Here is a 10182-nt window from a genome sequence, read left to right on the forward strand (position 1 = left end):
GTCCCAGCCCACGCTTCGCAGCTCCATCCCGGGGCAGCCGGGGACGCCTCGTTGGTTTATCCACATTTCTGGGGCTGGACCAGGAGCACCCCCGGCTCTGCGCCCACCGCCGTGGCCTGATGGGTGAGGCGACCCGCGCTCAGGAGTCCCTCGCGGCCAGGCCGCGGTGGGACGTGGCTCCAGCACCGGCGCCGCTGCCTCCCCGTCCCGCTGGCTCCCGGCACGCCGCAGACGTTCAAGTCTGAACAGAGCGCGAGGGACAGGGAGGGAAAGGCACGGGGTGGGAGCCCGCCCAGCGCTCGGGTAGGCAAAGCTCGGGGCGCCCGGGGCGCTGGCACCGCGCCGGCGGCTGCCGGTGTCGCAATGGGTGGGCAGCCGGGAGCCGGCTACGCCCTGCGGGACTCGCAGCGAGCTCTTGGATCGGCAAGAAACGTTCTCCGGCTCCACCCGGCCGCCGCGCTGCCAGGGCCCGTCTGGCTGGCTCCGGTGGGGCTCTGGCCGTGGGCAGGAGCAGTGCCGGCAAAGCCCGGGATGTGCTGGTGCCGGTGCTGCCCACGGTGGGCACACGGCTGGGGAGCCGGGGGGACGCGGTGGGCAGGAGACGGAGACCTGGGAGGGTTTTGCCGCAGCCCCGCGGCCCATGTGCTGCGGACCCGGACAAGGCAATTTGGCAGCATCCCCGAGGGGATGAGCACCCACGCGGGACCCCCGCAGCCGTCCCCCCCTGCCCCACGCCCCCCCTGGATCTCCCAGTCACCCCCCCCGGCCCGCACCGCCTTCCATGGCGCTCCGCTCACTAGTTTAACCAGCACACGGCCGCGGGGGTTCGTTCCCTGGCACTGGGGTGCAGGGAGGGATGCTGCTCCCCGTCACCACCGGCTTCCTGGGATGGCTGAGCCGAGTGGGGCTCGTCCCCGCGGCGGATGCGGGGGGCGCCTGGCTCTGTGCCCCAGCCCCCCCTCGCCCAGCCTTCCCCGTCGGGTCCCAGCTTTGCCAAGGCCGGACGGTGCCCACGGGAGCGGCCGAATCCTCCGGCTCAGCTGTGACCCTGCGCTGATGGAGGGTCCCACCACCGGCATCACCCGCTTCTCCCAGTTCACAGGGACGGGGAAAACTGGGCTGGAGCGGAGTCTGTGGCCGCGGGCCGCCCGGCAGCGCGGGCAGGGACACGCAGCAATGGACTGCCGGCCCTTTTGGTGCCCTCGGGCTTCGCTCCTGGTTCCAGGCAGGTTTTCCAGAGGCCTCCAGGGCTGGTGAAACCCGGTCCTGGCCAAAACAGCCCTGTCAGGTCCCTACGGCTCCGGCGGGACCCCCACGGCACTGCCGGCCACCGACACGGCTCCCGTAGGGGATACCCCGGCATCCCCACGGCCGCGGGGACCGGGCGTGAGGAAGAGGAGGATGGGCAGAGACCACGTCCGGGTGCCAGCAGGGTTTAGTGCAGGCAGGGTTTGGCGCAGGCAGAGGATGGGTCTCGTTTTCCACTTTCAGCAATTCCACCCAGCGCAGGGCAGGGTTTCGCCCTCTCCGCTCGGGTCGCCGTCCCCGCGCCAGCCCCGCTCGCTGCCGGCTCCGAAGAGGATTTAGGCAGAGCGGGAGAAACCCCAAGAGCTTTGAGGATTAGGGCTGAGCTCGTGGGATGAAGCCAACCATGTCTCAGCCCAAATCCCAGCCCTGCTCCTCGGGGTGGCCGTCAGGAGCTGGATCTAATGACCCCTTTGCCCCGGCACCGCGTACAACCAGCCCCAGGATGACCATATCCAGCCTGGGATGGATTTATCCAGCCCCAAGATGACCGCATCCAGCCCAGGATGACCATATCCATCCCGGGATGACAAATCCAGCCCTGGGATAACCATATCCAGCTCCGGGATGACCATACCCAGCCCAAGATCCAGGAGGGACTGCTGGGGGACACTGGATGCCGTCGCTCCCGTTCGCTCGGGGCTGTTCGGAGCCACCGTCTCCGGACACCGTGTGCTCAGGGACCAGCCTGGGCCCCCAGAGAACCCGCTGAACCCGTCGTCTGGATGTCTCCAGCGCTGTGACCTTCCGATGTGACCCTCGCCCCCTTGTTCCCCCCCAAAGCCTACTCAGGGTTTCTGTTTGACTGTCTTGCAAAAGCCCTTTAAATCCCCCGGTCCCAGGGGAGCGAAGGGTGGGAAGGAGGGAGGGGGGCGCACCGGGACCAATCCTGGGATGGGCTCCGCGCTGGGGTCCCCCCCACGGCACAGGGGGTGTCCCTGCCCTGGGAAACGAGGGGGTGATGTGGAACTGGGGGTGGCTGCGGTGATGCCCCTTCCCCATCCCACTCCTTTGCCCCGTACCTGGGGTCTGCCCCCCCCCCCGGCCGTGCTGGGGTCCCCCCCGCCCCGGCTCCTGGCTGTTCCGCTGCTCCCTAATCCGCTTGTTTTAATAGGATTAAATGTTTTTAAACAAACAGGGCCTGCACCTCCACCTCCGCGAGGGGCAATGCCCCCCCAGGCAATGCCCCCCCAGGGCTGGGTAAGGAGATTGAGCGGGATTTGGGAGAGAGGAAGGAGCAGGAATCCGGCCAAACCCCAGCCCGGACAGGCGGCCCCACAGGATCAGCCCCAAACGCTCCCCTAAACCCCCCCAATGAAACCCCCCCCGTCTCTTGGGGGGGACCCAGGCATCCTGGCTCCCTGTGTACCCCAAAACCAGGGCACCGGGGACCCCCCTGCCCCAATTCAGAGCCCTTTCCACGGTCCCTGCTCAGCTCCTGCCCCGCTAATCCAGGGGGGGACACCCGCACCCCAGGAAAGCTCAGCATCCCCGACGGGGCTCACGGGGACCCCGGACCCCCACCCTGCACACCGGGGATGTAAAGAGGCGTCGAGGCCCTCGCTAACGAGAGACGGGGAATAAAGGAACGAGGAGAGGAAATTAGAAGAAAAAAATCAGACACCCCGCCTTTCCATCGCCCCCCAGTGCCACACGAGCCCTCGGGGGGTTCGCGGCCTCCCGCTGCTCTCCGCGCCCTGTTTGCATCCCTCCTCCATCCAAATACCCCAAAATGCCCCGTTTTTATTTACCTGCTGGGACACGGGGCCGGGGAAGCACCAGGCGATGGGCGAGGACAGAGCGGGATGAGCTGCCTCACCCGCTCCCGTTGCTCTCGTCTCTTTTTTTCCCTGTTTTTTTTTGTTGTTGTTGGTTTTTTGGTTGGTTTATTTTGGTTTTTTACTGAATCTGGAATCACGGTCGGATAACACAGAGGGGACACGGGGAACACTCATCTCCGCGCACCGGCAGCCAAAGGAGCACAAACCAGCCGGGGTTTTGGCAGCGGCTCCTTGGCAGCCAGTGGGCAGAGACCCCCAAATTCCCCACCCTGCGCCCCCCCTCCCCAGCCACTTCTCACCCTGGATATAAGCAGATTTACGCTGAACCCACCCCCTCCCTGTATATATGCAGGTGATGCTCCCCGAGACCCTCAGAGGGTTTTTCCTCCCCGGCAGTTCCTGCTCAGGAAACCCCTCCCGGGGGGGTCACAGGTGAGGGGGGCAGGAGGGTCCGGGGTCCCCCCACTCTGGGACCCCATGGGAAGTGGTTGGGGTGGTGGGTTTGGGGTTTCTCTTCTGGCCGGGGATGTGGGAGGGCCCGAAAGGGCTCCAGAAAGAGGAGAAATGAATGGGATATTTGGAGGGGGTTTCAGCCACGTGCTGGGGGTAACCCCCCGAATGTTGGGTGCACCCCCCAGTGCAGGGTGCATCCCAGGTGCTGGGCGCATCCCCCCAACATTGGGTGCGTCCCAAGGGCGGTGTGCATCCCCCCGGTGCTGGGTGCATCCCCCCAATGTTGGGTGCACCCCTCAGTACTGGGTGCATCCCCCCAACGTTGGGTGCACCCCTCAGTGCTGGGTGCATCCCCCCGGTGCTGGGTGCATCCCCCCAACGTTGGGTGCACCCCTCAGTGCTGGGTGCATCCCGCGGGTGCTGGGTGCATGCCGGTTGCTGAGTGCACCCCCTGGGTGCTGGGTGCATCTTGGATGCAGGGTGCATCCCCCCAATGTTGGGTGCATCCCCCCGGTGCTGGGTGCATCCCCCCCAATGTTGGGTGCACCCCTCAGTGCTGGGTGCATCCCCGGGGTGCTGGGTGCATCCCGGTTGCTGAGTGCACCCCCTGGGTGCTGGGTGCATCTTGGATGCAGGGTGCATCCCCCCCAATGTTGGGTGCACCCCTCCTTGCTGGGTGCATCCCCGGGGTGTTGGGTGCATCCCGGTTGCTGAGTGCACCCCCTGGGTGCTGGGTGCATCTTGGGTGCAGGGTGCATCCCCCCAATGTTGGGTGCATCCTGGCTGCTGGATGCACCCCCCAGGTGTTGGGTGCACCCCCGGGGTTGGTACATCCTGCGTGCTGGTATATCCTGGCTGCACCCCCTGGTGCTGGGTGCATTCCCCAAGAGCAGGGTGTACTCCTGGTACAGGGTGCACCCGCTCAATGTTGGGTGCCCCCCCCGATGTTGGGTGCACCCCTCAATGTCGGGTGCACCCCCCCGATGTTGGGTGCATCCCCTCAATGTTGGGTGCCCCCCCCCGATGTTGGGTGCGCCCCCCTCAATGTTGGGTGCCCCCCTCAATGTCGGGTGCCCCCCCCGCTGTCGGGTGCCCCCCCGGTGTGGGGCGCATCCCGGGTGCTCAGCACGGGGCTCCCTCTCTCCCCGCAGGCTGCCGGATGCCGTGTGGCTGCCGGCCCCGGGCGCTGCCCGGCCTGCCCGGTTCCTGCTGGGCACCAGGTGAGCGCCCAGCGCAGCCCGGCGAGCGGGACAAGGGGCGGCGGGGACACCCACAGCCCCATGTGTCCCCCCCGCCTGCACCCTCAGCCACCCCTGGGACGGGGCGCGACCATCGTCACCTCCTCCCCGGAGCTAAAAAGCCGCCACTCTTGGGGGAGCAGTGACCGTGGGGTGATGTCCCCTGGTCCCCGAGACCCCAAAGCGCGTCCCGCTCACTCCGCAGGACTGGCCGTCCCTGCCTGGGCCTACAAGACCGAGTCCAGGCCGGGCTCCCGGCAGATCCAGCTCTGGCATTTCATCCTGGAGCTGCTGCAGAAGGAGGAGTTCCGCCATGTCATCGCCTGGCAGCAGGGCGAGTGCGGGGAGTTTGTCATCAAGGACCCCGACGAGGTGGCCCGGCTGTGGGGGAGGAGGAAATGCAAACCCCAGATGAACTACGACAAGCTGAGCCGGGCGCTCAGGTGCCGCAGGGGACGAGGGCCACGGGGGGCAGCGCCCCCGGTGACGCCACGGGGTGACACTGGGGGAGCGGCCGGGGGACCCCTCCGCTCGCCCGGTTCCCAGCCCTTGCCGGGAGTGTCCGTCTGTCCATCCACCTGTTAACCCCCCCACAGGTATTACTACAACAAGCACATCCTGCACAAGACCAAGGGCAAACGCTTCACCTACAAGTTCAACTTCAGCAAATTCATCTTCATCCCCTGCCCAGTGTGGGGCTCCCGCTGCCCGTGCCACCCCCCCGGCACGCCCAGCCAGGTCAGAGGGGACCCCGCCTGAAGGGGACACCCCTGGGGACAGGCTGTCCCCCCCCAGCGCTGCCACGTCCCGCTTTGTCCCCCCAGTTGGTGCTGCTGAGCCGGCGGGGCCTGGCGGAGCCGCCGGCCTGGCCCCGGGGTCCCCGGCCCCCCGATGTGCTGGACAAGAAGGCGCCCACCCCCGGGACTCGTAAGTGTGGGGCTGGGGGGGTCCCAGCTGGTGGCCCTTGGCGTGATGCTGCCCGCCGGGCAGGGGCTGCGCTGGGGACAGGCGGGACGAGCCGCGGGCAGGCAGGGCAGGGCCTGCGGGGGTTTGTTTGGGGACTGCGGGTGTTTGGGGTCTGTGGGTGTTTGTTTGGGGGCTGCGGGTGTTTGGGGTCTGCGGGTGTTTGGGGGCTGCGGGGGTTTGGGGGCTGCGGGTGTTTGGGGTCTGCGGGTGTTTGGGGGCTGCGGGGGTTTGGGGGCTGCGGGTGTTTGTTTGGGGGCTGCGGGTGTTTGGGGTCTGCGGGTGTTTGGGGGCTGCGGGGGTTTGGGGTCTGTGGGTGTTTGTTTGGGGGCTGCGGGTGTATGGGGGCTGCGGGGGTTTGGGCGCTGCGGGGGTTTGGGGGCTGTGGGTGTTTGTTTGGGGGCTGCGGGTGTTTTGGGGCTGCGGGGGTTTGTTTGGGGGCTGCGGGTGTTTGGGAGCTGCGGGTGTTTGGGGGCTGCGGGTGTTTGTTTGGGGGCTGCAGGTGTTTGGGGTCTGCGGGTGTTTGTTTGGGGGCTGCGGGTGTTTGGGGGCTGCGGGTGTTTGTTTGGGAGCTGCGGGTGTTTGGGGTCTGCGGGTGTTTGGGGGCTGCGGGTGTTTGGGGGGCTCCGGGTGTTTTGGGGCTGCGGGTGTTTGTTTGGGGGCTGCGGGGGTTTGGGGGCTGCGGGGGTTTGGGGGCTGCGGGTGTTTGTTTGGGGGCTGCGGGGGTTTGGGGGCTGCGGGTGTTTGTTTGGGGGCTGCGGGTGTTTGGGGGCTGCGGGGGTTTGGGGACTGCGGGGGTTTGGGGGCTGCGGGGGTTTGGGGGCTGCGGGTGTTTGTTTGGGGGCTGCGGGGGTTTGTTTGAGGGCTGCGGGTGTTTGGGGGCTGCGGGGGTTTGGGGGCTGCGGGTGTTTGTTTGGGGGCTGCGGGTGTTTAGGGGCTGCGGGTTTTTGGGGGCTGCGGGTGTTTGGGGGCTGCGGGGGTTTGTTTGGGGGCTGCGGGTGTTTGTTTGGGAGCTGCGGGTGTTTGGGGTCTGCGGGTGTTTGGGGGCTGCGGGTGTTTGGGGTCTGCGGGTGTTTGGGGGCTGCGGGGGTTTGGGGTCTGTGGGTGTTTGTTTGGGGGCTGCGGGTGTATAGGGGCTGCGGGGGTTTGGGCGCTGCGGGGGTTTGGGGGCTGTGGGTGTTTGTTTGGGGGCTGCGGGTGTTTGGGGGCTGCGGGTGTTTGGGGGCTGCGGGTGTTTGTTTGGGGGCTCCGGGTGTTTGGGGGCTGCGGGTGTTTGGGAGCTGCGGGGGTTTGTTTGGGGGCTGCGGGTGTTTGTTTGGGAGCTGCGGGTGTTTGGGGGCTGCGGGTGTTTGTTTGGGGGCTGCAGGTGTTTGGGGTCTGCGGGTGTTTGTTTGGGGGCTGCGGGTGTTTGGGAGCTGCGGGTGTTTGGGGGCTGCGGGTGTTTGTTTGGGAGCTGCGGGTGTTTGGGGGCTGCGGGTGTTTGTTTGGGGGCTGCAGGTGTTTGGGGTCTGCGGGTGTTTGGGGGCTGCGGGGGTTTGGGGGCTGCAGGGGTTTGTTTGGGGGCTGCGGGTGTTTGTTTGGGAGCTGCGGGTGTTTGGGGGCTGCGGGTGTTTGGGAGCTGCGGGTGTTTGGGGTCTGCGGGTGTTTGGGGGCTGCGGGTGTTTGGGGGGCTCCGGGTGTTTTGGGGCTGCGGGTGTTTGTTTGGGAGCTGCGGGTGTTTGGGGTCTGCGGGTGTTTGGGGTCTGCGGGGGTTTGGGGGCTGCGGGGGTTTGGGGGCTGCGGGGGTTTGGGGGCTGCGGGTGTTTGTTTGGGGGCTGCGGGTGTTTGGGGGCTGCGGGGGTTTGTGGACTGCGGGTGTTTGGGGGCTGCGGGGGTTTGGGGGCTGCGGGGGTTTGGGGGCTGCGGGTGTTTGTTTGGGGGCTGCGGGTGTTTGGGGGCTGCGGGGGTTTGTGGACTGCGGGTGTTTGGGGGCTGCGGGGGTTTGGGGGCTGCGGGTGTTTGTTTGGGGGCTGCGGGGGTTTGTTTGAGGGCTGCGGGTGTTTGGGGGCTGCGGGTGTTTGGGGTCTGCGGGGGTTTGGGGTCTGCGGGTGTTTGTTTGGGGGCTGCGGGTGTTTAGGGGCTGCGGGTTTTTGGGGGCTGCGGGGGTTTGGGGGCTGCGGGGGTTTGGGGTCTGCGGGTGTTTGGGGGCTGCGGGGGTTTGTTTGGGAGCTGCGGGTGTTTGGGGTCTGCGGGTGTTTGGGGGCTGCGGGTGTTTGGGGGCTGCGGGGGTTTGGGGTCTGCGGGTGTTTGGGGGCTGCGGGTGTTTGGGGGCTGCGGGTGTTTCTTTGGGGGCTGCGGGGGTTTGTCTGGGGGCTGCGGGGGTTTCGTGGGTCGGGGCACGGCGGGCGCGGGCGGGGGGGCTCTGCCCGCAGCCCCGCGCAGCCCGGGCCGCGGCTGCCGGTCCCACAGCAGCACCCAGTGGCCGCCGCCGGCAGGGAGGACGGGGCCCCCCCCCCGGTGCCGAGGCCACGGGAGAAGGGGCCGGCAGAGCCCCCCCGGGTGCTGCCCCCGCCCCGGCTCCGCCGCACGCTCGTGGCGCTCCCCGGCCGCTGCTGCCCGCAGGTCTCGGCTCCGTGTCCCCCCCATTCCTGGGGGGCTCCTGCTGCTGGCTGGGGGGCCCGGAGGAGCTTCCCCCCCAGGCTGCGTTCCCCACACCGCTGCTGGCCCTGGGCCCCCCCGCACCCGCCTGGGCCACCTTCCCCGGCCACGTCCTGGCCCCCCCCAGCTGCCCCCCCCAGCCGGGGGTCCCCACGTCACTGCTGCTGCACCCCAGCGGCCCCCCCAGAGCCGGCCCTGGGATCTCGCTCGCCGCCGGGGGGCTGGTGCTAAAGCCCCCATGGTGCCAGCCGGGGGAGGAAGGCGAGGAGGAGGAGGAGGAGGAAGGCTGGCGTGCTGCCCCCGCTGCGCAGAGCTGCCCGGGGTGAGGCGGGGGCTCCAGGGCAAGGACACGGGCAGAAGTGGGGTGCTCCCCGGCCGGTCCGTCCAGCCGCCCAAGGGTGGGCTGTGCATGGCGGGGGGCAGCCACGACACCCCCTTGTCCCCTCGTCCCAACGCCGCAGCCCCCCCGGGACGTGGGGACACCCCCAGCACGGCCGCTGGGGTCCAGCTGAGCCCCCCACAAGCACCGCGGGGTCTGGGGTGCCCCTGCAGCCCCCGGCCCCCCCGGGCGCGCTGTCCCTGCCCGCTGGCAGCTGCCGGTCCCTCCCTGCCTGTACAAAGGACAGCAACCAGCCCCCCCAATAAACCAGTTTGCAGAGGGGGGGTCTGGGTGTTCTGCCCCCGGGGTGGGAGGCGGGACACCCCAAAGCCAGCAGCACCCCAAAGCCACCGTCACCGCGGAGGGGAGGCCACATCCACAACCCCAAACACCCCCCGAGGGTGTGAAAATGGGATTTTGGGGGACAGTGGTGCAGGAGGGGATGCAGGCAGGACGGGCTGGCCCCGGGGGGCAGGGGGAGGTTGGGGGCCAGTGCGGGGTTGGGGTTTGGGATGCAGGGGGGACGGGGCCAGCCGCCCCCGCTCGTTCCCAGGGATTCCCGGAAAACGGCCCCGTTTTCATTTTCACTTTTCCACGTTTTCTGCTCTCAGAAATCTATGGGAGCAGGAGTGAGGGGAAGGTTCCGCTCCCCTTTCTGGGGACCCCACATCCTCCCCTCACGGCACAGGGCACCTGTGGGGGCTGGAGGGGAGGTGAGGGTTTGGGGGGCTCCTTGCCGAGCACCCCTCAGTGGGGTGGCAGGGAGTGACCCTCCCACATCCCCTCTGATGCCTTGTGCCCCCCAAATCCCTGCTGTGACTAAGTGCCCTCCATACCAGGGGTACGGATGGAACCCCCATAACTGGGATGTGTCCCTGGGTCCTTCCACACCTGAGTGTCCCTGTGGGTCCCCCAAACCTGGGTGTCTCCGTGGGCCACTCATACCCCAGCCTTGCTGTGGGTCCCCACAGCCAGGTATCCCCCTGGGTACCCCCACATCCCTCCTGTCCCCGTGGGTCCCTCATAGTCAGGTATCCCAGTGGGTCCCCCCACCCCTGGGTCTCTGTGTGGGTCCCCCTCGCACTTATGCTGCCCCCATGGACACCCCACATCTCTGCTTGTCCCTCTGGGTCCCCCCCATGCCCCAGTCTGTCCACGGATCACCCCAAATCTATGGTGTCCCTGTGGGTGTCCCTGTGGGTGTCCCCTAAACCCAAGTCTCCCTGCGGGTCCCCACAGATCCCTGCTGACCCCATGGGTCCCCCAGACCCAAGTCTCCCCGTAGGTCCCCCCACACCTGGATGTCCTTGTCCCCCACACCCAGGCCTCTCCGTGCACCCCCCACCATCCACGCTGTCCCCGTGGGTCCCCCACGCCCTACCGATCCCCCCATACCCCGGTATCCCAATGGGCCCCCCACATCCAC

This window comes from Caloenas nicobarica, chromosome 31 (genome assembly GCF_036013445.1).
Source record: "Caloenas nicobarica isolate bCalNic1 chromosome 31, bCalNic1.hap1, whole genome shotgun sequence".
Taxonomy (NCBI): domain Eukaryota; kingdom Metazoa; phylum Chordata; class Aves; order Columbiformes; family Columbidae; genus Caloenas; species Caloenas nicobarica.